Below are 14,246 nucleotides of genomic sequence, written 5' to 3' on the forward strand. Positions count from 1 at the left end.
GTCTCCTAATTCTCTTGAAGGTGTGAGTCATGTGTGCTTTTATTTGCTCTCTCTCTGTTGGACTTATGACTTTTGGAGGAGTGTGAGTGGGAAGATTCAAGATCAAGCAGCCATCATTCATTATCATCCAAACCTCTTGTCCTAATGAAGGCCTGATAAAAAGTAGCAAATCAATAAATTTACTGAATGTCATTCAAGTTCCTCAGTGGGGGAAATATAGAGAGAGAGACTAATCCTCTGTCTCATATGGGGCAAGGGGCTTAGTCTAAATGAGCTTTTAATAAATATTTCTTTAGCATTATCTCCCTATAATGAAATATGAAAAATGGAATTGCAGAGTAAAAAGACATGAACATATTTAGAAGATGTTACTTGTTAATTTAATAATAAGTAGATTTAGTCTTACATTTTTCTAATTGTGAAAGATGGGAAAAGATATGTAAAAAATAATGAACCACACAAATAACCCATTTTATCAGATAATTAAAATTAAAATCCTTATTAAATTAATATATGACCATTTTATATACTGTAAGTATAAGTGTTAATTTAAAGATAAACAAACTCTTCTCCATCCCTCAGTATGACCAGAAATAAACAGAATTATTTCCCTCTACATCAATGACCATTCAGGTAGAATATTCAAAGAACATAAGCTTCCTCTATCATTGTTATTTATTTTAGTATCACTCTGTCTTCAATTTTGGTTTTTGGTATACAACCTGAACAGAAAAAAAAAAACATTTTGCATGTGTTCTGTCAAGAACCTGTAATCAGTCATTTACTCAGTTATTTATGCAGAACCTAGTTACTGGCATTGGTGGCCCTGGACAAACCTCGAACCTTTGATACTCAATAATACTGGAAGACCACATCTTTATTTTTTTAATGCCTACAGCACCTTCCTAGGTGGTCTCCCGTCCAAGTACTAACCAGGCCTGACCCTGCTTGGCTTCTGAGGTCAGACAAGATCAGACACGTTTAGGGTGGCACGGCCATAGGCAAGACCACATCTTTAAAAAGATATTTGTAACAGCAAGTGTGAACCCTAATGTAAACTATGGGCTTTGGGTAATAATGATGTGTCAATCTAGGCTCACCAATTGTAACAAATGTACCCCTATGGTGAGAGATGTTCACAGTAGGGAAGGCTTGGGTGGCTGCAGAGGGCTGGGCAAGGAGTATATGAGAACTCTCAGTACTTTCTACTCGATTTTGTTGTACGTTTTAAACTACATGAAGAGATGTACCCAGTTTTAGCATACTAAAAGAAAAAGCAAATCTAGATTATTTAATATTTTACTCAAATAAGATGGTATTTTAGATATGCAATCACCATGTGAGAGAAGCTGTCGTGGGGCAGCCCACAGACGAGGCAGAGGCAAAGCATGTAGACTGTTAAGTTCTATTATAACCTCACTGAATGTGAGCTCCTGTTCTTAGAGTTATTTTTATTGCTACAAATTGCCATTGTCTTCCCCAGGCAAATCTAAGTCAGGGCAATATATTATATCCTGAATCCCAAGATAAACTTTAGTAAACACATAGTTGGTCCAAAGAAGACCATTCAGACTAAGCATTATTTATCGTTGCTGGTTCCACCACTAGAAGACAATAAGTGTGTTCCCTCTGAACTGAATCAGCAGCATTAGTGTACATAGTACAAGGTCAAGAAGTCTAAACTATCAGGGGAAGCTTTTTCTTTCGCCTCATATATATCTGCTATGGGCAAGTTAGTTTTACACGCTAAAAACCTTATAGTAAAAATATCGACAAAAGTATTTTATCTGAGCTTTGTAAATTAGCACTCACGAGAAAATTACAAAAATTACAATAAAATCACAGAACATGAACTTTGAAGAAACAGCCACTACATAGACCTATGATAATTTAGTCATTAATTTCAATAATTTACCATCTTCCTACTTTTACTTATTCAATTAGCCCATCAGCTTTAAACAATTAAAGCATTATTAAATAGCTAGCTGTCAGATATTAATCTGGGGACCAACTATTTTATGTCATTTTTAAAATGGACACTTAAAATGACATATTAAATGGTACTTGACAAAGGACATTTGCCCCGGCACTATTCTTCTGAGGCAGACTCATCCTGAGAGATCAACGTTTCAAAGCACAACAGGACATCTGAAAATGATGCTCAGGTACAGTACTTCACACCTCGTCTGTGCAGGAACACGCATAGATACGATGAATTAAGGACCAATGACTCTCATGATGTATGAAAAGAAACGTGGCTTTGTGAGGCAAGCTTTGTAACTGGATTATATAATATCATTTGTAATCTTATCCAATTTCATTTTTCAAGTTGTCCCTCAGCTTGTCAAATTTCCTGATGATCCAGCGTTATCAGCAACAATTCCAAAAAGGGACTGAAGCTTACACTTCATGGAGAATCCCACCCCCTGAAGATCTTTGGCCTTACGATTTTTTTTTTAATTTTCTTTTTTTAACTCCCCCCCCATTACTATTTCTCTTTTCTCACCACTTACACTTGTTTCTCATTTCTCAAAGTAATGTCTTCACACACATCATTTCCTATTATGTTTTTCCTACAATTTCAGTAAAATCAAATTCCTGTCATCATTCATATTGGGAAAAAAAATACCTTTTCTGATGGTGATTAATATTTTAGAAAAAAGTCATGTCTTTTTTTATATAATAGTTTTCACCATTTTACATGAAGACTCAAAGCCCCCACGTGTAATTTTAACGAGTTTCAATTATTACAGAATTTAGATTTCTAAATACATTTCTATACACTTTTAAAACAACTATCAATCAGTTAAATAAATAAATACCAGTATCTGTATTTGAAAGCAAGCTCTCTTTCTTTTGGGATTAACATAATGAATTCATATTTGAAAAAGAATGGAGCCACTAATTTCAAACTGATGGCAGAAAAACTGGCATAAAAGGGCAGAATCTACCCACATCAGGGTAGGTGACAGACCTGACTAATTTGGAGTCTGCCAATGCAGCAGCCACTGCTCCCAGCAAGGTGTCACATGCTATAATCCCTTCTGTCTCCGGCTGCCAAGTCAGTCCAGTGACTAACACCTACAAGTCCTAGTGCCAGTATGTCTCCCTTTTCAAGTCAAACACTGTCAAAATAATATTCCATGTAAGACTGATAATATCACATGTTATTTTCTCATCGTTTACGGACAGAACAAATCCTAGTAATTCCAGTACGCTTGGTTTCCCCACAAATTTTGAGTAAACATATGGCAACATTTTAAATTCATTTCACCAGTGAGGTTTGAAAAAGGTATAATTGTACGTGATGTAAAAGACTTGTAATTAGGGTTGAGAGTGAAAATTTGAATCATAGTTTTGTGGCTACGATGTTGAAACAATACAAAAACAGAAAAACACTGTTACTCCTAAAGATAACTGTGCCTCTGGCCAAGTCCCAGTAGGATAGGACACAGGGAGTCCTCCTGCAGTTTGGGAGCAGGATTCAGATATCTACCCATCAGCCATATTGAAACCTGGACCTTCCACTTTGATAATAAACATATTAAGTTTCCACTCCAATTTGGAAGCGATAAATTCCACCCAAACTCCAGTCTCATCATGATTAAAATAAAATTTGAGTTAATAGAAAAATTCAGAGTTTGTTCATTTTATCAGGTTCCCACTCTGGTGGTGATTTTAACAAGCGATATTAATAAAGAAAAGTCAAACAAAACCATTTTTTAATATTTCAGGTAGTTTTCTTGGTCATTATTGACCTCGTTCTAGAAAAGGGAAGATCACAAATAAACACAATCCATCTTTGCTCAATCCCCCTTTAAACTCTGGAAAGAAACAGTGCCTTCGCATCTTTACTCTCCTCTTTTTTATGTACTTTTTCAGTGGAGTGGGTTGGAGGGGCTGCTACCTGACTTTTCTAGAAGACAAAAATTACTACCCGTTAAATTCAAGGAGCCTACCATATCTCAACCATATTACACCCATAATAGACATGAACTTCTTCTTCAAGCCCACAGCTAGATAGCTTAAGGCCTCCAAAGTTCACTTTATATTAGGAATGGTAAAACTACTTACTTTCAGTGAGAAGTTCTATCTCAGTAGATTCTCAAATATCTTCATAGCTAAACTATTCTGAATAGGAAAATCTTAAGGGTGAACCACAATAATAACAATGACAACAAAATACACACAGAGAAAAGACAAGATTGCTTGTTTAACTGTCTGTGGTGAGTAGATGGTCTAGACAGAGACAGAAACATACATGCCTGTACCTTGAGAACTGACTGATATACAGCTCCAGGTTGATTTGTATAGGGTTCTATAATGAAAGCTGCCTTCTTTGGCTACATACTGGGAGAAATGCTGTGGTTCTACTCAGCCTGGACCTTCCCCTTAATGATATGTAATTTGATACACATACATATGTGTGCACACGCACACACGCGCACACACACACAAAACCATATAGTAACTACTAAATAAAAAAGTGAAAAAAATCAAATTAAAAAGTGAAATTGTATCTTTGACACCATTTTTGTTTTTATACTTTCTACACAGGTACATACAAAGAGTCGACTGGGAAAAAGAGGTCATGGCTAAACCAAAACACAAGGTTAAAACAAATGTGATATCACATAAACTTAATGTAGCTAAAAAGCACATTCAGGATTTAGAGACATGTTTTTTGTTCACTAAATGTGAAAAGACAATACAACAGGTTAGTAAGACCTTATAAATAGCACATAAATTGTTTTATATCCATCGGAAAGTCTGTTTTTACTTGCTTTTTAAAAATCTTTAGCTGAGTTTTTCTATTTTGAAATGGACAAAAATTCAATCCCAGTGCATATTCCTACTTCTCTGCTCCTCTCCTATTTTCCCCAACATCACAGACCTGAAATGTGATATTAGAGATTACAGCCTGAACTGTTCCCCCTGCCATCAATACCTGTTTATCCGCCACCTGACTACTGGCAAAGAGCAGTCACCTGGGGGCTATTTCTGCATTGCAACTTCACATAACCACATTGACTGCTTACTAAATCATTTCAGAGAACAAATTCCTCTAACCATATAGCTTGATCACATGAAATTGCCAGTATTTGACTTTTTTGACCATCTGACACAGCAATTTCGCATGGTTCAAACTAACGGAGTTTACCTGGTTCTAAGCAATTTTAACTTTTTCACAAATGCACTGTCACTTTTATCACTGTTAATATTCAAACCAATTAATCTGACACCAAATAGCCAAGAATTGACTCTGCATAGAACAAAAAGAGAGTTAGAAAAAAATCGGTTCATCAATCTACGGTAATAGCTGAGGAGAGGAATACAGAAACAATTAAATTTTCTACATGTATCTTTCTACATAATTGTAATTGTTTATGATAAAGATATATTCCTTTTATAAAAAAAAGATATCTGGAAAAGTTTTTTATTGCAAGTGAATTGAATAAAGAGAAGTGAACACTATAAAAGGCATACGGATGTTTAATGAACAATATGCAACCACAATTATAATAATGAATCATTATAACTGCAGTGTGATTCGTCACTACTAATCCACCCTCACTAGGATTTGTCCTGGTACAAATCCTTGCATTCTAAGGGGCTCGACCCTGTATCAGCCTCTAATTTGTACTATCACACGTTAATCCAAAATGTTGAAACTGCTTCTAGTCTAAATAGTCACTACCCTGCATTACAATTAATTTACTCACTGCAAAAGATTCCCAGTGTTATTGTCTCTGATTACTCCTAGCTGAACCTGTAAATGACCCATCAGTTGCCTTTCCATGCTTTAGCCAACCCCGTTCCTATTTGCCACTGGAAAAATCCACACCTATGCAGGTAGTACGTGAATGCTACATATGTGGTTCTCGAATGTAAACATCTTGCTAGTAACTTCTGCAGAAAGAATTCTTGCAAAGCAACAGGGTTGGAGATAGTGGTGGTTATGTTCCAAGTATAGTCTTTAAGGCAGAAAAGAGACAATTTAGGAGCTGAGAGTTACTAGAAGACTGGAAGATAAAAGAACAATTGTTTTTTGTCTGGCTATAAAACTAGGTTTAAAAGTTAGGTAGTTTGCTTTATTTCAACTATTTTCAATGTTACCATAATAAAAATAAACAAATAAGTAAATAATTTCTTTAAAAAGAAGCAAAACAAAGCATGCAATTAAAAAAAAAAAATGTGTGGTTTGGCACCAAGCCCCTTACTTCTTCTAGTTAAGAAAAACGTTTATATCAAAATAGCTATCTCCGTTTGACTAGACTTAAATCAACCTTTCATATGAAAGCATGTGAATAGCTGTTATTGTATTCTTTTACAAATTTAAAGATAAATCGTAAGTCGAAAATACTTTTGTCGCCATGGCTGAAAGTCCTAGTGCATAAGGGCCTGAGCATAGGACATCTGACTTTTGTTAAGACACCGGTCAGATTCCTCCACAAAGCAGGGTAATTTTGCAACATATTTCCAAATACGGGAGACTCCACCCTACCCCTTTGTCAGGAAGTAGGCTGTTCATGTCACCACAGTCATAGCCACAGGTCCACCATGAGGTGCTTCTCAACATGTGGTCCTTCAACCACCTCCATCAGAGTCAACTGGTGTGTCTCAAATCAATGCAAATTCATTAGATCCCATCCCAAACCTACCAAATCTGAATCGATGAGGATGGGGCCCAAATATTTAACAAATATTTAACATCTACTTTATGCCAATCACTAAGCACAGGGGAAACACAGAAAGAACTCTAGTCCCCATGAAGCTTGAACTCTATCTCAATCAAGCTTTCCGCTCAATGCTTACACATCCTGAAGTTGAAAAATCACTGTGTATGGTTTTGATATGGAGGAATGGGTAGTATGTTTGTGGTATGTGTGTGTGTGTGTCTGTCTGTGTGTTTATGTGCTTAGTTACAGTGCAGCCTACTCACTGTTCCACAAGCAAATCAATAGAAACAGCAACCAGCCAATGATTAGTTCATTTACCCTAGTTTCTCCATCTCTTCTCCTCTCCTCTCTCTCTCACACACACACACAAGTACACACACATACAGAGCCATTGAGAATGATTCCACTGAAAGTCTGAGCTAGAAGGCAGAGAGAATTCTTTATTCTGAAAATTTGATGGTATTTTTGATATGTATAAGGGTTTTCTCCTCCCCACTTCCCCCCCGCAAAAATGTCAGCTCATAAAGTTTTTCAATATGAATAAAATGTTGATGAGGTCATGATTATATGGACTTTTCATTCCCACAATTTCTAAAATCTGTGAAACAGTAAGGTTCTATGTAAAATGCTTACACTAAGTACCTCATCCCAAACACTGCTTTGAGAATCAGATACAATCAGCAGGTCTGGAGACACTATAAACGGATTATGAGCATGGAGGGAAGAAAAGTGAAAGACTATAAAAAATGAGTCTGTGGTGGGGTTAATTCTTACCCTTGAATATTCCTTGAATTGGAATTTCAAATATACCACTCCTTCATTTGACTGAATAGCAAAATCAAAACTATAAATCAAATTCAAAACTATAAAAATTACAAATTACAGCCCCCGAGCCCTGCGGTTTTCACAGCATCAGTTAAGCTTCAGGCAGTCAAGTCGCCTTCACCGGTGCAACCCCATGAAGAAACTCAGAAAACTCAGAAACTCAGAAACTCCGAAAACTGTATATGGTTTCTGTGGACACGGCCTTGGAACCCTTCACGCTACCTCTAATCAGCGGGGGCTCTGGCGGAACCCAAGTTCATTCCAGCCCCGGGTGAGCTCCACCGCTACAGGAAGGTCGCTAATTTGCTCTCCTCTCACCAGTGCTTCCTGTCTCCTGGTGTTCAGTGACGCTCAACAGCTAATGACACAACACTTGGCCCACTGTAGCACCACTCAAATTTCTGAAGTTTTACGAGATATTTAACCCAAGGAAGTAATGAAGCACGGAGTCAGGGATTGCCTTCCCTGCTGTGCGGTGGCAGGACTGGCAAGCCCCAGTCTGACTAGTGTCATCTCTCTTCTGCTTCACATTCTTCCAGCTACTGCAGCATATAAAGGAGACTTTTCTATGTTTGGAAATATACAAAAGCAAGAAAGAAAAACAAATATACCTACATAAAGGGTAAAGTGATAGCTCAAATGTTCAGTATCCAGAAGCCTATGATGATAAAAATAAAACTGTTTATGCAAAGTTATATAGGCAAAATGTTATTTAATAAGTTTGGGGAAAGGCTCCTCCCAACCTTTTCTGAAAATAAGGACTTTCTAAATGTCTTCTACACCCGATAAGCCACTTTGGTACCAAAATAATAAGAATGTTTAAAATTTATATTAGAGTCGCATGTCATCTTTAAAATCACTATCTACTTATCAGAAACTGGCAACACCTTAGCAGTGCTAGACTTCATGCAATGTATTGTACTATTGCTTAAGATAAAACATTTATCTACTATGGTAACTACATAGGCAAAGTAAAAGAAATTTAATTGTACATTATATATTTTATGTTTCTAAATTAGCAAGGTAACTTCAGATTGTCGTGGTAGTTAAAACACAAACAAACAAACAAAAAATAGCCATTCAGGAAAATGACAAATGAGAAGAAAAACAGGTTTCTCTAATACGGCCTCCAGAAATCCTGTCTCTCTCTCTCCACCACTGCCAACCAGGGGCATTGGAGGGAGGGACAGTTTGACCATAGATTCATCTAGGTAGGAAACTGTTTGACTCCTGACACTTCGACCCTCCAATGTTGTGACTGTGGAGGGGCTTTTCTTACGTCTCTGTCCCTACACTGTGAACAATACTGACAACAGCTCCTGCTCAGACAATCTGCCTTTCCATAAAGGAAGGCAGCTCCCGAGAACGATAGTGAACATCCACCCGTTACTGGCATTACCATCGTTTCCTCAAATGTATTCTACCTCCGAATGGCCCACGTTTCCTTTTCTTATAAAATTTCATCTTGTTTCATATACATTATACACATACACACACACACACACACATAGATACACATATATGTAAAATCTTAATGCATTACATACATCTGTGATTTGACTTATACACAGGGCGATTGACTCATCATGCTGAAATAGTCCTGGCAGAACTGTGGAGTGTCTGTCGCCTTCAAGAGCATCTAATCCAAACCTTCATTTGATAATTTAGAAAATAAAATATATACAAATTCAGCCACAGGTCTCAAACCCTGGCCTCCTGACTCCTGACACAGCACAACTGCTTCTATGATCAAAAGAAGCATCATCCGCTTCTCTTAATCATCATGGTTTTCTTGTCTTCGTTCCCTATGTTTTGCTGTGGTCATGGTTTCCCTTTATCTTCATATCTTTCCAGGTGTTAGGGGAAAAAAAACCTGAGGCTAAGAAGACTAAAAGTACATCAGATATATCAGATATATCTGTGCAGCTATTCACTTGCAGCATCACCACCAGGGCTAAAAAGATAGTAAGTAGAGCTAAAGGGGAAATTGCTGTTCAAGCTGGCTTTTTTTTTTTAATTGCCTTTATCTGATCAAGTCACTTCTTTTCTCAAAACCTTTCAAGGGCTGCTTTACAGGACTCAACTCACAAGGACCTGCACAATAGGGCTCTTCCCTCAGCTCCTCCGACTCCCTGCCACACTCTGCACCCCAGCCACATGGTGCTTCTTGCAGATCTCCAACTCATCGTGTCGGCTCAGACTTCTGGGATATTGTCTCTTCTGTTCCCTCTCCCACGGCCTCCGACCTCACACATTCCTCCCATCTCTTCAGATCTTAACTTATACGGTTTCCTTTGGAAGTCTCTGCTGACCCCCAAGGCTCAAGTTAGAAGCATTTTCTTTCAATCCCTCAGCACCATGAGTTGTTTTGTTCAGTGTCATAATTACCTGATGACCTATTTCCATCTGTCTGTATCCCCTACTCTGTAATTATTTGCTCTTACTCCTACTGCGCTCATAGTCCTCAGTTCAGTGCTGAGTTTATAGAAGATGGCTATTAAGTGTAGGTTGAAAAATACATGCATGAAAGAGAAAAAGTAAATGATCTTCTGGTATTCCTACTATTGCACTCTGCTGCAGATTGGTTATCTTATCACAATGTGTTTAGTTCAGTCTGGATATGTTGATCGAAATAAACCCATTCTAATTTTTGTAACAACTGACAAACCCACTGAGGCTATACATTTCACCAAATTTTAAAAAGAAGCAAAGAAGGACATCATTAGGAGTTTTCCCATTACAAGTAGGTGAAATGCTATATACCAATGCAATAACTAAAAAAGCATAATTTTATTTCTACTCATATTTCAGATTATGGAACGACAGTAAAAGATTTGTTTGGAATTATAATGTATTTTTCAAGAGCTCATGTTAGAAGCTAAAATTACAGCCTAACATTTTACCTAGTATGAGATAAGTTCATACACCAACAAGGCAGTATCAATAAGAAAAGGAGGAAGATGTTCTAAATCATACTGGGGTTTATAGCAGTGTCAAATCCAACCCACAGACTTGGTTTGGTCTGTGCAATGTTTTAGAGATTCATTAAGTTTTTAAAAATGCAGTGGTTTCACATGAAATACACAACTTTGGTTTTTCTAGAGAAACAAGATGTGGATAAAAGTTGTGTGCCTGGAATTACACAACTGGCCCCTCATATAATACATCAGTGTTATGGTTCCCCTTCTTCCTCGTCCCCCCATAGTGACAGAGGCCCTTATGGCCTGTTATTTGATGGACCTCGAAATCAGTGTTCTCTGGATTAATATTTGAGTGTCAAGTGTAAAAATCCAATATCAGTTTCAGTGTGTAAGCTAAAATAACAATTATGAGGAACCTGCAAGCAACCAATTCAAAGTGGGTTTTATGAGTCCCACAAACCAACAGAGTCAGAAAGGTGACTAGAAGAAGAAGAAGGAAGAAGTGTTTATTACAGGAAGATTACAATTCCTACCAAAGAAGAATAAGCAGAAATGAAATTATACCATTTCAAACTGTTCATCTCAAAGTCCCAATGAGACCCACTAAGTAGAATAGGAACCCATTAAGATTACAAAAAGAGGACTTTTTTCTCCACATCATTTTGAATAGAGGTTCATTGAATCACAAATCTAAACAGACCTTAGAAGACGTTTAGTCCACCTGATGTACTTTTATAGATGAGAATACTGTGGTCCAGAGAGACTGTCAAAAGTCATATAATTTGGTGTGTTGCTTCCCCTCTCTAGCCTTCTTTTTTTCACAATTCATTCTCAGAAACTTAGGAAAAATATCAGGTAAGCATTAAACGTTTGATATTTACATCCTAGGAAAATGAGAAATGAAGAAACAAATGGACTTATTCAAGGTAGCAACAGCAAGCCTACAGCCAAGCTGGGCCAAGAGCCGGGTCTCTGATTCCCAAGCCATTATGCCAGGCTCCGAGCTATAAAACTACAGAGTGTGAAGTGGAAAAACTACAGGCAATGCTTGTGGCCTGAGAGACCCAGACACACCAACACACCAACAAAAGGACTGGATGGAAAGGATGGCAACCAGCAGGGAGGAGCCTAAAGCATGAAACTCAGAGCAAACTAATCCGAATCATATTTAATATTGACGAGGATGTAAGGAAATAAATACACTCATTCACTATTTGAGGCCAGCTGTTATTGGGGTGAGAGGGGAGACTGGTCAACATCTATCAAAAATTAAAATATTTCTCATAGCCCTTGACCCAGAAACTCCTTTGAGTTTATAGACATAGATGCAGAAATAAGCAAAGATGTCTTAATAAGAATATTTTCTTCAATGTTCTTAATAAACAGTGAAAATTTTGAAGTAATCTAACCTGCCCATATTTTATTCTGGTTAAATAAAATATGGCACATTTGTGCAACAAAAAAAATTGTGTAGCCATTAAAAAGAATGTAATAGTTCCACTAAAAGTACTAATATTGAAATGGGTCTAAGATATATTTAGTAGGGAAAGAAAACATCAAGTTGAAAGCAGTGTGTATTTAAAAGGGAGGTGAGACGGGGTGCAAGCTGTGAATAGCGTATACCTATGCTGAATGACACTGGGCTCAGGGAATAAAGTATAAGTGGAGTGGTAGTTTACTCTTTCCCTTACACTCATTATTTAGTTTAATGCTTTTTACCTGGATCACGTATTATTTTATGTTATAAATGTAGCTAATAAAAATTATTTTAAAATATTTTAAAATTCCATTTGCTCTCTACTCTCTTCTTAGGTAGGTATCGATTTAACAAACTGCTTATTTATTCATTCAACATTTATTGAACACCTATGATCTGTATGTGATTATCTAACCTTGAAATATGTGAAAAGGTACTGCAAGTACTGGACGACTTTTAAGATTTTACTCCTATAGCAGCACAAGCCAAAATCATACTGCACGTAGCTATAGAGTAGACAAGGATTCAAAAACAACTCCCTATGACTTGCTATTACCTGCCTAGAGAAATGTTTTCATAAGTACAACTACCATCCCTGCTTCCCCTAAAAGCTAAAGCAAATGAAGTCTCTGAAGGGAATGAGAAATAAGGTCAGCTTGTACCTCCCCTATTTCTGTAAAACAGCTTTGGGAAAATGGACCAGCCGAAAGCAAACTGATCCTGACAAGAGGAAAGGGAACACAGGGGAAACGTTAGAGCAGGAGCCTATACAGAGGCTGAGCCCCAACATGAGACTGCCAGGTGCCATTTTGATTAAGCAGATGATGTTCATTTCTTTCCCTATATCACCTCATAAAGCCAAGGCAAAGTGATGAGCCTACAACCAGGTGATGACTGAGCATACTCACAGCTAGCCACACTTCTGCTCTGTCCAGATCATAGCCCTAACCTACCCTGATGTGGGGGACTAGGCAACTGATGTATTTGTATCTTTTTCCTCTCTTCCTGCTGCCTCAATAAAATAAATAGATTTCTTCTTCCCATTTTAGCACCTGAGGTACTGCTCAATTTGATGAGCTACTTTCGGCAAACTGAGATGGCCTCTTGCAAACATCCCTGGAGCTAGTGTAGAGAATGAATGTTCAGCAATAACACATATCGTGTTACCTTGGAGAAGAATCCCACCTAGACCCTCACTTTAAGCAAAACTTCTATACTAGTGAGTGAGAAGCACATGAATAACTTTATTACCATGTATCTGTATAAGTACCATGTAAGAATAACAACTGAATAACTGAAATACTAAGGCAATGAAGAGGAAGGAGAGAGAATTTCCAGCTGAAGCCAAGTGTGGAAATCTTATAATACAGGTGCTATCAGAGTGGCTCTAGAAGAACCTGTGTATGAGCTGTAAGGAGACAGGACATTCTAAGCTTGAGGAACTTGAGTGTGGGGAAAGAATAAGAATCATAAAGGGAGAAATCTTAGGTACCTTATGTAGTTTATTTTAGCTGAAAAACAAAATGTCTGAAGGGAAGCAGTGGGGACAAAGTTTGAGACAAAGATTTATGTTCACACCTTTCAGGTTCTTATGGAGCTTAATTATTTTCGTACACAAAAAAGAAAGGAGGGTTAATCAGGGCCTCAACTTTTAGTAGATTCATCCAGGAGGAACAGACAGCACGGACTGCTATCCGAAAAGAGGGAGTCTTTTCACACAAAAGTAACCACCTGAAGGTACTATTCTAGGGACAACTTGACAGAACAGCTGTTAATGGATGGCAACCAGATGACTAATTGTCATCCTAGCTCCGTGACATAACAATGTCACCAAAGGGAAAAAATAATTCTCATTTCATTATTCTCAGAAAAATTCATATAGGTATTATACTAACTGAAATGAAAATGCACATGTCTAATAAAAAGTTAGCATTGAGTGATGCCTGTTACTTATCATATAAATAACATAATTTACTACAAGTCTTATGAGAAGATTTGTTAGGAATGTATTCAAATGAATGACACCAAAAAAGTGAGCTAGCAAATCTATCTCTGTTTGCCTACACATTGTACATTTAAAATTGGACATTTTATTTCCTGCTAGTTTTAAATTACCACTTCATTTTGTAGAAAAAATGGATTACAAAAAGTGTTCGAATAAGGAGCTTACTCAAATTTCTGATGGAAATCTCCCCAGAAAATAATGTTTCCACTTAATGATTTTTAAAAGATTAGGAGTAAAACAAAATCTTTAAAACAAGTGGGATAAAAACACTGATATCCAAAAACATTTATTCAAAAATGTAGAGTATGTAGTTGTAAAGCTCAAAGACCCGTGTAATG

General features: G+C 37.2%; 1 protein-coding gene across 1 annotated transcript in view; it reads right to left on the reverse strand.

Moving 5' to 3' along the window:
• CDK14 (cyclin dependent kinase 14) overlaps nt 1–14,246 on the reverse strand; it is a 503,580-nt gene that overhangs the window by 286,606 nt on the left and 202,728 nt on the right. The gene's annotated exons all lie outside the window — the stretch shown is intronic.

Source organism: Pteropus medius, unplaced genomic scaffold (assembly GCF_902729225.1).
Source record: "Pteropus medius unplaced genomic scaffold, Ma_sr-lr_union100, whole genome shotgun sequence".
NCBI classification, from domain to species: Eukaryota; Metazoa; Chordata; class Mammalia; order Chiroptera; family Pteropodidae; genus Pteropus; species Pteropus medius.